Raw genomic sequence first — 21399 nt, 5'->3', positions numbered from 1 at the left:
TAGAAAATCCCAAGTAATTTACTAAAAACTCTTAGATTAACAAATGAAGGGACTCCCCTGGTGGTCCAGTGGCTAAGACTCTGAGCTCTCAATGCTGACGCCCTTGGTTTGATCCCTGGTGGGGGAACTAGATCCCACATGCCACAAAAGACCCTGTGCAGCCAAATAAATAAATAAAAATAAATATTTTTTTTAAAAACGAAGTTAGCACAACTATAAGAGATAAGGCTAATTCACAAAACGATTATATTTCTATATGTTTAAACAATTCAGAAATCAAAATTCAAAATATATTTCATTTAAAAAATTTAAAAGAGAAATACTTAAATATAAATTTAACAAAACTTGTTCAGGATCTGCATGCTGACAACTATAAACACTAAAGAAAGATATCAAAGGACATAAATAAATGGAGAAACATACTGGATTCATGGATTGGAAGATCCAATTTAGTTGAACATGCCAATTTTCTCCAAGAAATCAATAGATTTAATACAATTCCAATCAAAAGTCTAATCAAAAGTAAGATTTCTGCAGATATAGACAAGCTGGTTCTTACATTTATTTGGAAAGGGGAAGGGAGCAGAATAGGCAACACAATTTTGAAAAAGAAGGATCAAGTAGGAGAAATCAGTCTACCCAATTTTAAAACTTAGTATAAAGGAAGAATAATCAAGATTCTGTTCTAATAAGGTGGATGAAACTGGAGCCTATTATACAGAGTGAAGTAAGCCAGAAAGAAAAACACCAATACAGTACACTAATGCATATATATGGAATTTAGAAAGATGGTAACAATAACCCTGTGTACGAGACAGCAAAAGAGACACTGATGTATAGAACAGTCTTATGGACTCTGTTGGAGAGGGAGAGGATGGGAAGATTTGGGAGAATGGCATTGAAACATATATAATATCATGTATGAAACGAGTTGCCAGTCCAGGTTCGATGCACGATACTGGATGCTTGGGGCTGGTGCACTGGGACGACCCAGAGGGATGGTATGGGGAAGGAGGAGGGAGGAGGGTTCAGGATGGGGAACACATGTATACCTGTGGCGGATTCATTTAGCTATTTGGCAAAACTAATACAATATTGTAAAGTTTAAAGATAAAATAAAAAAAAGATGCTGTGGTGCGGGTGGAGGGATAGAGGCAGAGACCAATGGATCAGTCTGTATCAAACAACTGAGTCAGAAAATGTCAATTACTGACAAAGGTAAAACAGCAATTCAATGGTTAAAAGATAGTCTATTCAACATATGATGTTGGAATAACTGAACATCCAAATGCAAAAGTATGCCACAAGAAGCTAAAGTCAAAAAAATCTTGACCTCAATCTCACACTTCATTGAAAAATAGATCATAGATGTAAACTGTAAAACTATAAAACTTTCACAAGAAAATAGAGTAGAAATGTTCATGACTTGGGATCAGGGAGCTTTCTTAGACTTGATATCAAAAGCACAACCCAGAAAAGAAAAAAATGGACAAATTGGACTTTATTAAAATGAAAACCTTTTGCTTTGTGAAAGACATCAAGAGAATGGAAAGCTATAGATGTGGGGGGAAGTATTTTCAAATCATATACCCAACAAAGGACTTGTATCTAGAAAAACTCTCAAAACTCAATAGTAGGAAAGCAAACAACCCAACTAAAAACGAGAACATCTTGTTACAGTTTAATTCTTATAATCCTTAAAACAAAAGTTGTTTAGTTGCTAAGTCACGTCTGACTCTTTGCTACTGCATGCACTGTGGCCTGCCAGGCCCCTCCATACCTGTCATTTATTGATGTATCTATTTTCGGCCGGTCTGGATCTTCATTGCCGTGTGCTGGCTTTGTCTATGTGGTGAGCTGGGGCCACCCTCCAGTTTCGGTGCTTGGGCTTCCTGTTGTGGTGGCTTCTCTTGTTGTGGAGCACGGGCTTTAGGGGCATGGACTTCAATAGTTGTGGCTTGAGGGCTCTAGAGCACAGACGAAGTAGCTATGCCACATGGGCTTAGCTGCTTGACAGCATATGGGATCTTCCTGGAACAGGGATCAAACCAGAGTCCCCTGCATTGCAAGGCAGATTCTTAACCACTGTACCACCAGGAAAGCCCCCAAAGATACCTATCTTGATAGGAAATGATGACCAATGCCTTTCGTTTGGTTTCAATGCCATTTTAAAATATAGTGCTTTCTGGATAATTTACATTACTATGAAGTGAAGTGAAGTCGCTCAGTCGTGTCCAACTCTTCACGACCCCATGGGCTGCAGCCTACCAAGCTCCTCCGCCCATGGGATTTTCCAGTCAAGAGTACTGGAGTGGGTTACCATTTCCTTCTCCAGGGGATATTCCCCACCCAGGGATTGAACCCAGGTCTCCTGCATTGTAGACAGACACTTTACTGTCTGAGCCACCGGGGAAGTCTTTACATTACTGTAGGTGGGAACAAAAATAATTGAGGTTTAAAATTAATTCTGTTTAATATCAATATTACAGGAAAAGTATAAGTAAGCACTTTATTCACTTCAGTTTGATTTAAGTGATCAGCTCTTCTAGATCAGCCCCTTAAATATGAATTCCATATTCCTTCCACTGTGCTTTGCCCAGTTCCTGTGCATATCTTATCACAGAACCTTTCTTATTTTACAGTATTAACGTGTCTCCTGAGGGTAGTTTTTACTTTATTTCCAAGCCCTAGCATAGTAACTGGCAGGTAGTAACCAGTCAGTGTGTTTGCTGAATAATTAAAGACTTGTAAAGAAAAAGTAAAATTATTGATGAAATAATTAAATGGCAACAATAATTAAACGGCAACAACCAAAAATTCTGATATTACCATGCTTTTAGAATGGTCCCTGATGTGATACTGCTATATTTAAAATGGATAACTAACAAAGACCTACTGTATAGCACAGGGAACTCTGCTCAGGTAACTGGCAGCCTGGACAGGAGGTTGAAGGAGAATGGATACATGTATATATATGGCTCCACAGCCTTGCCATCAGTAGATACTGCCAGGCTTTTGTCGCTACTGATGTTTTTTTCATCCGATGAGCTATATAATAGGATCTCAGTGAAAAGTGAAAGTGAAAGTCACTCACTCATGTCCGACTCTTTGCAATCACAGTCCGTGGAGTTCTCCAGGCCAGAATACTGGAGTAGGCAGCCTTCCCCTTCTCCAGGGGATATTCCCAGCCCAGGGATCAGACCCACATCTCCTGTATTGCAGGTGGGTTCTTTACCAGCTGAGCCACAAGGGAAACCCAATATATATGGCTGAGTCCCTTCACTCTTCTCAACTCAATTCCAAAGGAGAAAATAAATATTAAGTCAATAAATAGATTTAAAAAAACAACAACAGCAAAAAAAACCCAAACCACACCTTCTATATGCAGGCTCAGCAACTCAAAGAGTAATTATCCTACTTATTGTTGGTTTAAAACTCAACATTCAAAAACCTAAAATCATGGCATCCGATCCCTTAAGACTCTTAAGAGTCTTCTCCAACACAACAATTCAAAAGCATCAGTTCTTCAGGGCTCAGAGTAATGTCTCTGCTTTTTAATATGCTGTCTAGGTTGGTCATAGCTTTTCTTCCAAGGAGCAAGAAACTTTTAATTTCATGGCTGCAGTCACTATCTGCAGTGATTTTGGAGCCCAAGAAAATAAAGTCTGTCACTGTTTCCCCACTTATTTGCCATGAAGTGATGGGATCGGGTTTGAGCAGGCTCCAGGAGTTGATGATGGACAGGGAAGCCTAGTGTGCTGCAGTCCATGGGGTCGCAAAGAGTCGGACACGACTGAGCAACTAAACTGAATTGAATTATCCTATACAATCATACAATCGTGCTTCAGGTTTTTAGAGCAACGGGTTGAACTGAAAAAGCTAGACAGGGGTGCTTTCTGATGTGAAATTGTTACCATTCAGAGGTTTACTGTGTTGTTTTTATTCTTTGACTTAATTTCATTTTCTATTTCAGGCTGGATTTATTGATAAGCACTCTGAGGCTATTTTTGTAAAAAAAGAAAGTGTGTATTAAGAGTTCACTGCTGCTGCTGGTGTTAAGTCGCTTCAGTCGTGTCCGACTCTGTGCGACCCCATAGATGGTAGCCCATCAGGCTCCCCCATCCCTGGGATTCTCCAGGCAAGGACACTGGAGTGGGTTGCCATTTCCTTCTCCAATGTATGAAAGTGAAGTCACGCAGTCGTGTCCGACTTTAGTGATCCCATGGACTGCAACCTACCAGGCTCCTCCACCCATGGGATTTTCCAGGCAAGAGTACTGGAGTGGGTTGCCATTGCCTTCTCCATAAGAGTTCACAGTGGGTTACAAATGATGTTTTCTTTTTGCATCCTATTGTTTTTTTTAAAATTCTGTAGTGAACATGTATTACTTTATAAACCAATAACCTAAATACATTATAAGAACCAAAGTCAACTGCTAACTGGAGTATCTTCCACATAGAAAAATTTCTGGACCATGTTTTAATTTATAGGCAAGAATGGGCTTAGTTACTCTAGGTATGATATCTAGTGGTTGTAAAATGAGTGCTTCTAAAAGGGTTTCAGAGTTCCCTTAAAAGGTTGTGTAAACAATTTGGCAGTTCCTCAAAAAGTTAAACAGAATTGCCATATGACCCAGCAATTCCACTCCTATGTGTATACCCAAAAAAACTGAAAATAGGTGTTCAAATAAGTAGGGCTTCCCTGGTAGTTCAGCTGGTAAAGAATCCGCCTGCAGTGTAAGCGACCCCGGTTCAATTCCTGGGTTGGGAAGATGCCCTGGAGAAGGGATAGGCTACCCACTTCAGTATTCTTGGACGTCCCTTGTGGCTCAGCTGGTAAAGAATCCGCCTGCAATGCGGGAGACCTGGGTTCAAATAAGTACATATACACTCATGTTCACCACAGCATTATTTACAATTGCCAAAAGCTGGAAACACAACTCACATGTTATCAACTGATGAACTGATGAAAAAATATTAATACCGACATAAGGGGATATCACCCAGCCATAAGAAAGAATGAGTATTGACACATGCTACATCATGAATTTACCTTGAAAACATTGCTATGTGAAAGCAGGCAAACAGGAAAGGTCACGTTTTATATGATTCCATTTATATGAAATATCCAAAATAGGTAAACCTAAAGACAGAAGGCAGGTAAGTGGTTGCAAGGCCCTAGAGGAAGGGAAGGATGGGGAGTGACTGCTTAACATGTATTGTGTTTCCCTTTGGGGTGATAAAAATGTTTGGAACTACATAGATGTGTCACTGAACTATGTTCTTTAAAATGCTTAATTCTGTGTTCTGTGACTCTTACCTCAATTTTTAAAAAAGAGATGAAGTGTGTCCCTGCAGTCTTCTTCACATTTGCAGCAAAAATCTTTGTTTTTCAAGGAAATTATAAAGGATAAATTTAGTTTAGCCCGTATCTGAATAGTTAAGAACTCTGAGTGGCATGAGAATTAATCAGTGATATGCACTTTTTTGAAAGTGATCTGAATAGTCTAAAAATGTTCAGAGGAATTGAGTAGTCGGAATGGTTACAAATCAGCATAATGAACTCCCTTTGTATAGGCTATTCATGTGTGAAAAGAATCTCTTGAACCCTAACGGTCCTTGCAATTCTTGGGATCCAGTGCCTGTCAAAGGTACCTTTTTGTTGTGATGTTGGTTTAAGCGTGAGAGAAGTAAAGGTGAGGTGTTACCTACAAAATTCGACTTTGGGGCCTGGAATGTTTCTAAAAATTTTGAAATCTTAGGCTTCTCTCTTCACTTAACGATGGTTCTTTCAAACATCTGATTTTTTAAAAAAAATTCTTGGACTACCTCGTTTTTCCTTTGAAAGTACGTAAGACCCTCTTCATGATGCCTAGCAAATGACTATCCTTTAAAAAAAAAAAATCAACACAAAGTCATTTACTGAAACTCACTGTTTGAATTTTCCATTTCCGTGTTATTTACTCTTAACCATGATCCTGAAAATTTCAGATAGAAGTCCTGAGCTGGCTATTTTCTGCCCTCTCCAAACTCACTCTTACCTTCTCCTAGCATATCCGGTACCCCGGCAGGCTGACCTATACGGATTTCAATAGGCTCCAGAGTCTCTGACTTCCTGTAGGGTTCAGCCAATGGGAGGCACGTGCTGGAGGTCAGAGGGCAGGGGCAGAGAGTGCTCTTTGCATGCTGCCGGTTGACTGTGGGTGTGTTCTGTGTTGTGTTCTTACAGAAGACAGTCACTAATGTTGTGTAACCCTCTCACATATGACTTCAGCAACATCCTTCCCTGTATTCCAGATATTTCTCTTTCTTGCCCTTTCTGACTTATGGGTTTGTTTAAGGTTCCACACTGCTTTTAGTCCTCTGGTGCTATGTTGTCTGCTCCTGGTTTCCCTCAGCTCTGCACAAGCGAAGTCGCTCAGTCGTGTCCGAGTCTTTGCGACCCCATGGACTGTAGCCTACGAGGTTCCTCCATCCATGGAATTTTCCAGGCAAGAATACTGGAGTACGTTGCCATTTCCTTCTCCAGGGGATTTTCCTGACCCGAGGATTGAACCCGGGTCTCCAGCATTGCAAGCAGAAGATTTTACCATCTAAACCACCGGGTCCAGAGCAAAATGAAAACGCAGAACTTTTCGTTCAAAAACCACAATGAATTTCAAGATGGCGACCACCATCGCCATCTTGATTGAACAGTGCTGGGACCTTCTAAGTGCGGGGTCTAATGTGACTACACAAGCTGCATATACACGAAGCCCGCCCTTCTTGCACACTATTTTAAACAATTCTTACCCGAAATGCTCCTCTGTTACCTGTTGAAGTGTGCCGGCCAGGTTAATTTTCTAATATGAGGTCTTAAGTGTTCTCTTTCCCATTAAAAAAAAAAAATTGTGACTCCATTGGGGCTTCTGGAACAGTAGTTGTGATCTATATTTAGATTTAAAAACTGTGCAGTTTAAAACTTTTTTAGTAGATTTGCATCTCCAGTAGGAAATTCACTTACTTTTTCTTCCTCAACGTTATACCGAAAAAAGCCACTCATTTGCGAACCAGCGGGGGCCACCACCATAACCCTTGAGTCTGACTCACCATGGGCTGGTACCCTAGCTGAAATGTGTGACTCCCAAGCATGCCTTCTAGGCAGGTGCAGGAATTTTTAGCAGGAATTTCAACCAATGTGTTGCTTTTGTGTGTATGTGTGGGGTTTTTTTTTTTTTTTTTTTTTTTGGTACCAGATACAGAATCTACCAAATAGGCTAGCCTTTTCTCCTCTCTCTTGGAAATAAGACTTAAACTGAGAACCGTCTCATAGTCTGGAACCTATTTTCTCTCTCTGGCTAGAAACTTGCCTGAGATAGCGATCTCTTAGTATTACTAAATAAACACCAGTTAGGCCTCCTGTCTTGAGTAAGGCCTGCTCTCTCAACACCGTCTTTAACAGACTTGGGGGTTAAGGTGACAGTCAACATATCATGCTATCTTATTGGTTTCAAAATGGGAGTCCCATAAGCCCTCTTGTGCCAGGACTTTTTGCTTTTGTTGCTTTGGTGGCAAACAAACATGAGTTTCAGAAATACTCTACAACTCTTGTGTTTCACTGCTTGAACTTGCCACAGGCTTTTTTGCCCTTGACCACTGAGCCTTCTTCAACAACTGTGGGAGTTACATCCATCACTTGTTTCTTTTCTTTTTTTTTTTAGCTTTTTATTTTGTGTTGGGTATAGCCGATTAAGAATGTTGTGATAGTTACAGGTGAAGAGTGAAGGGACTCAGCCATATATATACATGTATCCATTCTCCTTCAACCTCCTGTCCAGGCTGCCAGGTTACCTGAGCAGAGTTCCCTGTGCTATACAGTAGGTCTTTGTTAGTTATCCATTTTAAATATAGCAGTATCACTGGTTTCTAAGGTATACACTGATGGGTTCTACACACACAGTCCATTGATTTGGTCATGTTGCATCTCAGAGCCTTGGATAGAGCAGGAAGCAGAAGTGGGATTTCTGTGTTTTTCTGCCCATTTCTCCACGCCTCGTTTTCCCAGTTTTTATTCTTTTAAAAAAAATTTGGCCATGCACTCCGCATGTGGAATCTTAGCTCCCAATAAGGGATCAAACCCAAGCCTCATGCGTTGGAAGCATAGAGCTCTAACCACTTAACTGCCAGGGAAGTCTCAGTTTTTAAGAAACTCTCCTGAACAGTCACCTTTAATAAAAAGTATTATACAGAAAAGTTCACTTCTTTGAAGATTTACCAAATATATTGTCTCATCTTTTCTCTGAAATGCAAATTTTCTCTCAAGAACAAACTTTCATTTCAAAAGGGGGTCATAAAAAAAATCCAACTGTTTAAATCCAGAGCATAGAAAAATTACTCCTAGAACAATACACAGAATGTTCATTGGGCCTAAAACATTTCATTTGTTTGTGAATCGGCTACATTTCCATTCATTTGGGGTCTGTTCTTGAGCTAGGCAAATAACCAGTGTGGCCACAAAAATGAGCCTTCTCTTGTGAAAGTCAACAATAGAATTGCTTAGACTTTTAGTCTGGATGGCTGGAAGGGCCTGAGAGGTCTTATACCCAAACTACAAATGAGGAAACTCAGGACGTTTCTGGACTGGGTGACAGAACTGATGCACAGAGTTGAGAATTTTGCCCAAGGTATCAGATTCCTAATCCATGCAATTTTGAAGTGGCTCTATGGAGACACACAGTTTGGGGGAAAATTGACCCCCCATTTTAATGTGCCTGTTCCTCCATCACCCATTCCTGCCATTTTCTTTCCTGTACATTGTTCTCTGTGTGGTTAAGTGGGGGAGGGTGCTTAACAATTACCTATCTACTTTGCTCTCTGTGATGTTCATTTCTGCCCCTTCCCTGGTTTACCTTCCAGACACAGGAGTTGCTCCAAATGTCTTATAGTGACAAAATTGCCATCTTTACCTATCTCCTATAAGCCACTACTGTATTATTACAACAATTTTAAAAAAGTTCATCGTTACTGATAACCTTTCATAGTAATTAAATAAGCCTGATCATTTTAAATTTCAGTGCTTTAAAATATTTATTTTATTTTTAAATTTATTTCAGACTTATTTGAAACATTCAGCAGAAGTAGGATAAACAGTATTATAGACAGTTCCACCAATTATCCAAACTTTGCTAATCTTATTGTATTTATCTTTTGGGTTTGGGAGAGAGGCCTGGAGTATTTGAAAATAAATCCAAAACAACTTTCATCCTAAATTCTTCATTACGCATGAAAAGATAAGAACTCAAGAAAAAACATAACCACAATACCATCAAGTCTAACAAAAATTAATAATTTCTTGACATCTATATCAAGTTGACATTTTCTTTCCCTGATTGTCTCAACAATGTCTTTTAAACAATTGGTTTATTCTAATCACAGCCACACAAGATCTAAACATTGCATTTGGTTTACTATGCCTTTTAAAACTCATTATTCACAGGCATTTGACTTTCACTTCATTTGACCAAGGAAGAATTGTATGGTCCCAGTTCATAGGTGGGTGAACTGGGGCTCAGAAGGGTTAAGAAATCTTTCCAGGTTCTCATTGCTTAGGGCATGACCCAGAATTTGAATTAAGATCTGCCTAAGGCTTCCCTGGTGGCTCAGATGGTAAAGAATCCGCCTGCAATGCAGGAGACCTGGGTTCAATCTCTGGGTGAGGAAGATCCCCTGGAGAAGGAAATGGCAACCCACTCCAGTATCCTTGCCTGGAGAATTCCATGGACAGAGGAGCCTGGTAGGGTATAGACCGTGGGGTCGCAAAGAGTCAGACACGACTGTGCAACTAACCACAATTTAAGTCCCCAAACTCTTTTTCACTCCTTCCTCTTCAGGCTACCAGGGTTTTTCCTGCATTGGAGAGAGGCAAAAGGCCTAGTGGTTAAGGGAGTGTTTGGGCTCAGGTTGGCCTGGATGCAAACTGGAGCAAGTTACGTAATCTCTCTGATCCTCCTCTTCTGTCTGCATCTGTAAAATAAGATTAATGATGATGGTTTGGGGCTGATAAAATAGGAGAAAGCACATATAGAATTTAGCATAGTGCTAGGCACATAGAAAGTACTCAGTAAACCTTAGCTATTATTTCTAGTGTAGAGGAGGAGAAAGAATCACAAACAAGTTTTCTGCTTTTGTTAGTAGTCCAGGAGTGGTGCTTCATCACTGTTACTACAAACCTGTTTAGGATTGAGTCTGAAGGTGTAGAGAGGTTGGGAGTAGGGGGTTGATTCTGCCTGAATTGGAGAAGAAAGCCCTGGACATAAAAATTTAAATAGGCGTCCGAAGAGTTCTCCAGAGACCTCAGCTGGACAACAGTTGAACATGTCTTCTGACCTTCCACAGAGGGAAAACTGGTAGGAGTAGAGATGGAAGGAGGGAGACGTCTCAATGTTGATTCGAATTTGGAACCATTATAAATGCATCAAACAAATTCCAAGAAAATGAATTTCATTGAAAAAAACAACCCTCTCTTATCATGGGGTAAATGCTGAGAATGGGAAAACTAAGATCTAATGACAATAATAATAGTAATAATAATGAAAGTGAAAGTGTTAGTGGCTCAGTGGTGACCAACTCTTTGCAACCCCATGGACTGGGGCCCACCAGGCTCTTCTGTCCATGGGATTCTCCATGCAAGAATACCGGAGTGTGTTGCCATTTCTGTCTCCAAGGGATCTCCCCAACCCAGGGATCAAACCCCCATCTCCTGTGTCTCCTGCATTGGCAGGCGGATTCTTTACCATTTGAGCCACCAGTGAAGCCCCCAAACAGAACCAATGCCTGGAGGTGGCAGGGATCAAACCCGGGGCCTCATACATGCAAAGCATGTGCTCTACCAGTGAGCTATACTCCCTTCCTGTCCCCTTACAGTTTTTGCAGCCCTGGGAAGGCTTCTGTCATCTCAGGCAGGTTTCGCACCAGGATGGGACTATTTCAGCCTGACACTGATTTCAAAGATCCCAGGTAATATTTTAACCTTAGTCACCCTCCCTCTGACACTCATTCTAAAAGTCCAGAACCAGTGCTCCCAGATTTGGGGTTGTTGAGGGCTGGATCTGTTGGCTAACTAAATCCTTTGTAATGTGTATTGTCTGTGCATTTATAGGTGCTGTCAAAGTTTACTAGGCCCTAGGCAGTTTTTGATGGGAAGACTCTGAGGCCCTGATTTTCTAGAGTCCTTGGGAAGAGAGGGTAAAAAACCCCACTCACAAGTACCCAAGAACTTGCCTAGACTCTGTTCTAAGGCCTTTACATGTACAAACTCATAAAAATTTCACAAAACACTACACTGCGGGTACCATCATTCTGATTTTACAAGCAAAAAACTGAACCAAGTGGGGTTAAGTAACTTGCCTAATAAGGTCAGAGCCTGCCCGGCTAACAACTGGGCTTACTACCCCTCTGTTCGTAGTGGGCTAAGCATGCAGGGGTCCTTGGAAGGCGACACGGGCATCCTAGGCTGTGCAGCAGCAATACTTTAGGTCCCCAATCCTTCCTTTTAGCTTAGGAGCAAGAAAGACCAGGGTGTCAATTTCCTCACTGACCTTAGGCAGGTTACTTACTCCCTTCAAGTCTCAGGTTCCTTATCTGCCCCAGGGAGGAGTTTTAGATTAAAAGACCTCTCCCTGCATTACAAGTGTGGGTGTGTGCCGGGGGTGGGAGGTGGTGGAGCTGAGGTTTCTGGGCGGTACTGCCGCTGCCTTTCCTAGGTCTCTTGAGGAAACAGGGTGTTTTGAGGTTTTGTCCTCGTCAACTCCCACCCAGGAGGTCCGGTCCCCAGTCAGTGATGGCGCTCAAGCTTGGCTATTCCTCCTCCACTTGGAAAAAGGCTGCCACTGCGGCCAGCTTCGGCCACAGCCCCGCTGCCGCGAGGTCGAGGGTGGGTCTTTTCTCTCTGAGGGAGTTAGAGCTGAGACTGTATCCTTAGGAAGGCTTCTTGGAGGTAGTGACAGTGAGTCGAGTCTGAAGGTCTAGCAGGAGTTAGTAAGAAGAGGTGGAGGGGGAAGGGTTACCCCCGCCCCCAGCCACAGAACAAAGAAGCACTACCCTGCTTACAGTAGAGGAGGAGGAGCCGTGAGAGTGGAGGTCTGTAGGGGCGAGATCGCGCGGGGGCTTCGGAGCTTTATTCTAAGAGCAAATGGGAGGGGTTTGAAGGAGTGTAGTCCGGAGTTGTAGGAAGATTCTTCTGGACACTTAGGAAGAATGGGTCGGAGGTGGGGCAGGAGGCCATCGCAGAAAGCAATCGGGTTGGAAGATGACCTACGACTGAGGAATCAGAATCTTTCTCAAACCCCTCGACACTGTGCGCTGTCCCTCGACTTTCTTTGATTCTGTGGAAGGGCTCCCTAAAAGGGTAGGGCACCGGCCAAAAGCTCATAGAATGAAAAGAGCGCAGAGCCCCCTCTTCTTTCGGGGGCTCTCTGGCCCAGGTGCCCCAGAATTTATAGGGTTATGCGGGAGAACTCAACACTGCTGAAGATGGAGAACCGTTACCCCTCAAAATATACAAAAACCTCGGCCGCTTTTGGCAGCAGCCTTCTCTGCCCATGACCTCATGCTTTAAGCTCCCATATAGCCTTCCCCCGCCCTGTCCACACCCGGCGCCCGAGTGGGGGTGGGGGTGGGGGACAGTGGCGAAGGTCCGGGGAGCGGGAGCACCTTATTTGTGCTGCCCGAAGATTTGGGGGAACGGGCGCAACGATTTTCCCATAGTGAAAAACGCATGGTTTAACTTTCTCCGGAGCAAAAAGCACTCGCTGTCTTGTGGGACCTCAACGAGAGAGATGCCCCCTACCCGGCTCGAGGTGGTCTGTGCCACCCAACCATCTTTGGTTCACGTTTCCCTGAACTCGTGAAGCCTCCTGGAAAGGCTGGCGTCCCAGGATGGACCGAAAGGCCGGCTGCGCCTTTGAGGGACCAGGGGGCTGTCCGGCTCTCGCCCCCCTGGCGCCGCCGAGGTTTGAACCCTTGGCTCGCCTTTCAGCCCGCGCCCTGCCCCCTGCTCGCAGCTGCTCTCTGCTCGGGTGCAGCGGTTTCCCCCGCAGAGGAGGAGGAGGAGACTGAGCGAGGAGCGGCTCCCGGCTCGGGTTTCCGCACCAATGCCGAGCAGCCCCGGGCGGCCCCCGGCGGCCGGCCCTCCTCCCCGGCACCACGTTCCACAGTCATGGCGCACGAGGAGGGGCGAGCGCGCGCCGCGGCGGCACCCGCGCCCCCTCCCCTCCCCTCCGCCGCCCGGTTCCGGCCCCTCTCCTAGGCAACCTCCCTCCCCGGCCTGCTGCGCAGCGGAGATGGAGACCCCTCCCCAGAGGGCTGCCGTTCCAGCGCCGACTGCAGCACCCCCTCCCCGCCCCCATAGGGGCGGAGGGACGGGAGCCGCGCGCTTCGCGAACCTCCAGCCCCTTCCCGGGAGCCTCAGCCCCTCTCCCAGCCCCATTGAGGCCGGGTGCAGTGGTGGGTAGGCGCAGACCGTCTCCTCGCAGCCCACTCAGACCTTGGCATCTCTGCAGCCCCTTAAAAAATAAACAGAAAACCCAAAGCCCAGTCGTTAGATTGCAAAGCGCGTTACAATAACCGGGACGGCTACGCAGGAAACAATCCTGCACTGGTCCGGGTCTCGAGCGGCAGCTCCCCGGCCACGCCGCCTTCTCCCGGGCCTCGATTTTCCGGCCTCGTCGGAGACTCTGCCACACCCCGGGGCTGACAGGTCCCGCGCGGGGCAGCAACTTGATCCGCGCCCTCTGCCCCATCCTCGTCCAGAGTCTCGCCAGCCTACAAAAGGTGCAACCTCACGCACAAGCAGAGCACACATAATAAGGTCGACAGCGCATCGCCGGGGAGGCTGCGAACAATGCGCCGGGCGGCCCGCGCCCGCCAGAGTGCGGCGCCCCGGGGGACAAGGGGCGCGGGCGGGGGCCGCGGCGGAGGACCCGCCGGCCGAGGCGCTGGACACCTTACTTCCTGCTTCCCCGCCCGCGGCCAGACCCAGCTCTGCGGAGGGATATCTCTCCCCTCCTCTGTCCCTCTCTCTCCCTTTCCCCGCCCCCCCCCCTCCTTTTTGCTTCTGCTTCCCCCCCACCGCACCCCGCCTTTCTCCTTTTGCAAGAAAATAATTTGACAGTCGATTTGCTGACAGGGGAGGAATTTGCATCCTGGATTAAAAAAAAAAAAAAAAAAAGGCCGAGAGGAGCTTGGGAACGGTTGCTAGGGGTGGGTAATGGGTGAAAAAAGGGGGGCGCCGGGGAGCGGATAAGGAGGGTTAAGGGAGGGGGCGAGGGTGGGGAGCAATGCAAAAGGTAAGGCCAGGTTACCGCTGCTCGGCCCCGAGTGGGCTGCGGCCGGGGGAGGGGCGAGAGATACATATGTATTTCTGTCTCCCTAGCACACCCCCTTCCCTCTAAGCGATGGCTGAGAGGCGGTGCATGCAGATGGGGAGTAAGTTTCCTGAAGGGGAGGGTGGATGCACGCGCGCGGCCCCGCGCTGCAAATTTCCACCGGGGAGGGAGAGTGGCTGGATGCAGAGAGTTTGGAGTTGCTTGCGGCGGAGGGCAGGAAGGGGAGCAGGGCCGGGAAAGGGGGCTGGCGGGCGCTATATCTGGGAGTAAGTTTCCAGGATCGGGAGAGCCTGCACGCTTGCTCGCTAGTAAGTTTCTGGCCGGGGAGGGCGCGTGGGGAGGAGGAGAGGGAGGGGTGCATGTATACAGAAGGGGGGAGGGGGGAGCAGATTTCCTGCGGGGAGGCTGAATGCATATGGAGAGTAGATTTCCTGAAGGGAGGGTGGAGGCGTAGACGGACCGAGTAAGTTTCTTGCTGGGGTGGTGGCGGAGCTGCTGGGTTGGTGCTTTGGAAACCCAGCGCTTCCTACCCGGGGTGGGGAAGCACGCTGTCGGGTGGCGGGGGGTGGGGTGGGGGGGCGAAGGGCCAGGTTCCCTGTTGGGGAGAGGGGCTTGCATCTGGGGAGTATGTTTCCTGGCGGAGCGATATTTGTTTACAGGCTAAGGGCAGTACTGTAAGTGAGTAGCGCTTCGAGAAGGCGGCTCTGACATAAATTAATATTGAAATTACTCCATCAGCTCTGCTCGCCCCTCATCTCACCCCCCAGGCGAAGACTGGTCTTCTTGTCGGATTGCCTATGCACTTGTTGCAGAAACAGCCAAGGTAGGCAAGAAGCTTGTTAAGTTACATTAAAAAAAAAAATTAGTTGGGGGATGCTCCGTGAGAAGACGGGAGGGGAAGGAAAAAGTGGGGGGATGGATTAGGAGACGTCTCCCCCCACTTTTTTACTTTCAGTATGTTCGCAGGGCCTTCTCTGCTTCCCTTCTTCCCTCTCCCCTCTCTGCGCTGCACAGCATCCCAGCAAAGGGGGAGGGGTGAGGTGGGCGCTGTAATTGGCAGCCCCAGCTTAAAGGGTGATGGTGGTGGTGAAGCTTGCAATTGAAGGTTGTGCTGTTATAAGGCCTTCATTCTTCCAGCCAAGAAACCGCAGGACTCTAGGGATGTGCTTTTTGGGGGTTTTGACATGATGCATATGTGTATGTATACGCTCCTGTGGGCTCTTCGGGGCATGGGTACTCCCCAGAAGTTAAAGTGGCCACCCAGATGGGAGAAATGTATAAGGGAGTAAACCTATCCCTTCACTCCCCAACTTCAGTTCGGGGAGGCTGGGAAGTTACTGCTGGTGGTCTAAAGAAATAGATATTTAAAAAACAGCACAAAACCACCCATTCACTGGCAGAGGCCAAGAGCACCTGGCGGGCAGCCTCTGGCCGGCACTGGGCTGGAGCATGTGCGCCTGCCATCCTTAGGTTAAAAGAAAATGACTTCTGGTTCCTCCGTGTGCCTTCGACTGGCCCGTTAGAGCCAGCTTTGTGGAAACTCTTCCCCACGCTAGACGCGGCTTTGGCAAGTGAACGTGGTGAAGCGGGTTGCTAACAGCATGGCCCCGGCTGTCTCGTGAAGTGCATGGAAGTGATGCTTAGGAATGACGGATCCAGGGATGGCCGAAGAGTTCTTTAAAAAATGCCGGCTGTTTGCACTTTTTAGCAGGCCATGGAGCAGAGCTTTAAGAAAGGAGTTTTACATTGTCCCAACTGGTACCAACCTCCTGCATCACTTACTGTCTCAGGAAAGCAGTCTGGTGATGGAAAATGTGGTTTTGGTGCTCAGTGGAAGGATAACAAGGAGGAGTAGTCAGCGCTTAACTAGTTAACCTGCCCTCTTTGCTTCTCTGTGCCTCTTTAACTGGTCCTCAGCCTACTGGTTTCTGTAGATGAGTTGTAGGTCTTTGGCTGTCACGTACCTTTATTATGCTGGGAGGTTTATTTATTCCTTATTTTCCTTTAACTGAAGTATAATTGACTTGCAGCATTGTATTAGTTTTAGTTGAATAACATAGCAATTCAGTATTTTTGTACATTATGAAACGATCACCACCATAAATATGCTAGGAATTTTAACTTGGTCAGGATAATTTTAGCATCAGGGATTCAAACCAAGATATGTTTAGAAGAGTCAGGGAGTAAACAGTAAGCAATGTGGTTAACTAAAGTTGGTTAAGCTTTCTGCAGTTCTGTAGACAAGCTCAATACTAGCAGGGGAAAAAAAAAATCTGTTTTAAAAAAATGAGCTCTGTACATGTTACTGATGGAGAGTTGTTTTTTTTTTCTTTCCTTCCTGTCATCAGATTTCCAGATTGAGAATTTGATATTTGGCAGCTTGAGAGTTGAGTTAGCTGGGAATTAAATATTATTGCCACTTATCAAGTGTTCCTAACTAGGCATTCGTTAAACAAATTAGCTATTATTTTTCCCCTGCTGAAAATCTGAGTCTGGTTGATGTATATGCTGGGAAGGTAAACAAAATCTTTATGTGTGTTTATCCCAGGGAAGGGGAATTATTTACAGTCTACCCTTGAAGCCAAGAGCAGTCATTCAGGTTTTTTTTTTTTTAATTTATGAGATTTATTTTATTGTCTTGCTTTGGCCATTAATCAAGTCACAGGAGCTTTTTTTCCCTCTTCTGAGAATGTTCTTGTGGTAATAAAGGTTTGAAGGCCCATGAATCATAATTCATTCTTTTAAAAATATTGTCAGGATTTGATTTATAGGAATTGATACAGGCAGTGACACACCTCTTTGGGCTCCGCCCTTTTAGGCATGTCCATTTTCGCCAAAGAATTGTTTAAGAAGCCTGCTTGACATCTCAAAAAAAAGCGTTTCCCTTCTGCTTTATGAGCACTGAGAAGATTAATTTTGCGGGTTCCATAGTAAGCATGGGTCTTTTCACAGCTTGGTAAGCAGGCTTCCACATAGCAGGCATGTGTTAATATCACATAGCGTTTATGTGAGCTTGCTGTGAAAACAGTTGTTCTATGAACTGTGTGGAAAGTACTCAGTTTTGCCTCTTTTAACCCACTTGGGCCTGTGGTTTTTGTTGAGGTAGGAGCTTTCGTTGTAAAAGAGGCGATAGTCTGTAGTGTTCTTTGCTGCTTATATAATAAAATATGTGGTCACAGAAACAAGACTTACTTAAAATTCTTTTTCTCCTGCTCTGATGGGTGGCTTGGTCCTAAGAATCAGAAGCATTGTTTTTTTTTGTGAGAAGCATGAGAATTGTCTATAAAGCTGATTAATCAGGAAATGGTAAAATTGTCTTGTGTTCAGCCATTAGCTCAGTTTACAGTATCTGTAAAATGACAAGAACTTTTAAGGTGATTTGATTCTTAGGCGAGGAGGACAGCGTCACTGGAAAGAAAAGTGGGGAGGTTATCAGCATCTAACCATTTCTGGGCTTTAGAATTTTTATCTTAAAAATGCATGGTTTGATCCGAGAGTTGCATCCGTCTCTGAAATTCTGTGACTCGGTCTTGTGGAGAGAAGTCTCAAGAGATCTCCACAGTCCGTCTCTTCCTGGGCCAACGGCCAGATTGCCTCATGGACTTGGGCGTTGATTAACTTCTCTTTTTGTCTTCTCCTGGAGAGAGTGGATTTATACCTTGGCATTCCAACAAGGACTCTTGAGTGGCCTGATAATCTTGACTGTCAAATGCAAGGAAATACTTTTGTCTTAGGGGGAAAAAAGTGCTGGGGGTGGTGCGGGGGGTGGGGGGAGTGCATTTCCCAATTATATGTGCTAATAAAGAGTGGGGCATATAATCCCAGACACCGAAAATAATTTCAGTTCATCTTGGAAGTTTTCCCCTCCAGCCAACTGGTTCACCTGCCTAATTATGCCTGGTCAAATCTAAGGTTAATTGAGCTGTTATTCCCAGGCAGCAGGGGGAGGTAGTCCTGGGAGGAGTGGGAGACCAGAACACCCAGTGTGGCTTTACCCACTTTCTGTGGAGAATTCACAAGTGGGTTATTGGGATTTGGTCATGTATTTGTGATAAGGTTCATAATAATGATATTGTATTACTGTCCCTTCTGCAATAACGTATATTTTACCACAGGCACTTTTGGGGGAAAAGCTCTTGATGTTTTTATTGACCTTGAGTATTGACATGAGAAGTAAGGATCCAGACAAGTGGTTCAGACCTCAGGCAGTAGAGACGGGTGTTGACTGTCCTGCTCTAAAAACAGTTGAATTCAGCTCATTTTATTTCTGACCTCATGAAACTGTGATTTAGGGAGGAGAATCAGCTGGAATCTCATGGATTAATAATATGTCTGAATTTGCACATCAGAGAGGAACCAATGAAATAAAGGGGAGACTAAAACTTAGATGATTTCTTTTGTGGGGAGGGGGAGACTAGAGCAACTGGAGATATTGGCGTGTTTTTCAGCTAGGGTGCTGTGGCATATTAAAGAATAATATAGTCCTGGTTATGTAAGTTTGATTCCATGGCTCTCTTAATAAACTTTTCCTCTGGGTTAAAGAAAATACACAACAAAAAACTTCTGGAATTTTGTCTAAAAATGTTTAAGTTCTCACAGCAGCTGCTTGTAGGGACTTCTGGTAAATTTGAGTTTACTGAAGAAAGACGATTTTTGCTTTTTCCTCATGGAAGACAAGCTGGGGATGAGTGCTATGTACTGAGCTATTGGTTTAGTAACACTTAAAAAATTTTTTTTTTGATAGAGAGGAAGGGGAAAAAGAACCTATGTGCTTAAATGGCTGGAGGTTAACAGTTATTTTCATGCTGTAACCGGATCTGGTTTATTCATGCGTACATTTGGCAGCTCCTTATTGAGCACCTACTGTTTCCTAAGCACTGTGTTACTGCTCTGGGTATATACTGATAATTAAAAGAGACATTATCATCTTTCTCTACGCATCCACTACCCTACCATTTATTCTACAGTCCAGAGGGGAGGCAGACATGTAAAGAAATATATCTTCCAAAATGCCATAAATGCTCAGATGAAACCACAGAGGGCAGTGACCTGGACTTACTTAAAGTAGCCTCAAAAAGCCTCTCTGGGGATTGGGAGTGGAGGAAGACAGGGAGCATCAGGCAGAGCAAGGAAGTCTATGTGGAAGAACTTGGTGCGGGGTGGGGGTGGGGCTAAGAAGAGACAAGGTGGGTAAGAGGGAGGGGGAGAGGGCGTTTGAAATGATCTTGCAGAATTCCAGGCCTTGGAAAGGTTTGAGTTTCATTGAAGGGCAGTGGGAAGTCACTGAAAGTTTGTAATGGGAATTGACATCCCCTAACTTATGTTTAAAGGGGATGGTATTGGTCGAGAGGGTAGGAGTGAAATTAGGGAGCACAGTAAAAGGCACTTGGAGCAGGCCAAGTTGGGGACGTGACAGAAGTTGAATGCAGGGGAGCAGGTGGGTGTGAGACACACATTAAAGGTAGAATGGGCAGGGTTTGCTGATGGATCTGGTGGAAGGTAAGGAGGAGGAATCCAAAGAGGAAGTTTCTGATGGGGGTGGTTGCATACACACAGGTGGTACTCTTTGCTGAGATGGGGGCAAGGGAGAGTCCCAGGGAGGAGACTAAAGCGATTTCACTTTGGGCACTGCCAAGTGTGAGATGCCTGTTAGATTCAAGATGGAGATGTTAAGCTTGCAGTCTGTTACAGCATCCAGCCCCAGAGGAATGGCCAGGCAGGAGATCAAAATGTGTGAACCATCAGCCAAAGGGTGGTATTTAAATCCAGGAGACTGGATGAGGTGCTCTAAAGAGTCTATTGAGAGATAAGAAAAGGCTGTGTGTGTGTGTGTGTGTGTGTGTGTGTGTGTGTGTGTGTGTGTTTGGGCCAGAAGTGTGTTAAATGTTTCATGAATTTAAGGCCAGAAACGTCACCACTAGATTTGGCAAAATGGAAGCCACTGGCGACTTTGCAAAGAACAATTTGAGTGGAGCAATGGATTAGGTGGGAGCAAAATTGGAGGAGGTCGGGAGGGGAATAGGAGGTGAAGAACCCCGGAATAGCATGTGTAGACAACTTTGGGGCAAAGTTTGACTGTGAAAGAGGGGCAGAGAAATGGAGGGGGAGCTGGCAGGATGTGCATGTAGAGGGAAGGGTTTGCAGGTGCTGCTGGTCTATGTGTGTGATGATGGGAAAGATCAGGGAGAGGGAGGGATTGATCTTGAGCAATGGGTGGGGTCAGCCTGAGCAAAAGTCCTTGAGAAAGTCTGTGGGGAAGATCTGGCCGTGGTGGGAGGAGGGAGGGACACTTCCTTCATGATGACCTGGAGGGAAGATCCAGGAAGAGTGAAGGTGGCAGTGAGGGAAAGCTGAGGAGCTGCTGGGGCAGCTATGTGCTCTGTCTCTCCAGGCTGAGGTCCCACTCCCCTTGGGCAGGAGCTTTGAGGTCGGGCTTTGACACCAGCCAGAGACGACAAGGGTTAAGACTGCATCAGAAAATTGTACTGCGTTTTTTTTCTGAACATTTGACTGCATTACGGAGCAGTACAGAGGAAAGACAGGATTCTTTCGCTTGGGGAAAAGAGTCTTCAGTTAAAGTAATTTGAGCTTCGCGTTAGACTGATTTGAAAACTATAATTGGGAAAAGACATCTGAGCTTTGCAGCCCTATTCAAAAGTTGGTGGGCACTGGTGTCATACGTTTGGAGGGATAAAAAATAAAAGGCGAAAGGGTTGTTTCTTCTTCAGGTGGCCTTTAACAAAAATTTGCCATAGACTGCGCCGGTGGCCCCATTGATGGGGTCTGTCTGGCAGGTGAGTGCGCGAGGAGAGGGTCAGAAGATCTGGGTTGGGGGTTCAGCCCCGTCGTGTGGCTCTGGACAAGTCAGCCTCCGAGTCTGTCTCCGCATCTGTAAGAAGAAGGTGATACCATCTGCCGCCTCTTCTGTGAGAGTTGTGAGGATGGAATCAGATAATGTACGCAAAGTGCGATGTAAACTGTAAGCGGTGTGGCACATGGGCGGCAGCGAGGTGCAGTGATCTTCAGCCGGATCTCTT

General features: G+C 45.4%; 1 protein-coding gene across 12 annotated transcripts in view; it reads left to right on the top strand.

Annotated features, from left to right (window-relative positions):
• The first annotated feature begins 14095 nt into the window (after window positions 1–14095).
• The window catches only part of TRERF1 (transcriptional regulating factor 1), a 210301-nt gene continuing 202997 nt past the window's right edge, over window positions 14096–21399 (top strand). For 8 of the 12 annotated variants that reach the window (XM_010818257.4, XM_005223550.5, XM_005223549.5 and 5 more), the window contains exons 1-2: window positions 14469–14670; window positions 15101–15185. The gene's annotated coding sequence lies outside the window, so the exon portion shown is untranslated. The other 4 variants (XM_010818254.4, XM_010818255.4, XM_010818256.4 and 1 more) reach the window with 4 other exon arrangements.

This window comes from Bos taurus, chromosome 23 (assembly GCF_002263795.3).
Source record: "Bos taurus isolate L1 Dominette 01449 registration number 42190680 breed Hereford chromosome 23, ARS-UCD2.0, whole genome shotgun sequence".
Classification (NCBI taxonomy): Eukaryota; Metazoa; Chordata; class Mammalia; order Artiodactyla; family Bovidae; genus Bos; species Bos taurus.
The sequence above is the reverse complement of the archived record's forward strand: the minus strand, read 5'-3'. Positions and strand labels throughout refer to the sequence as shown.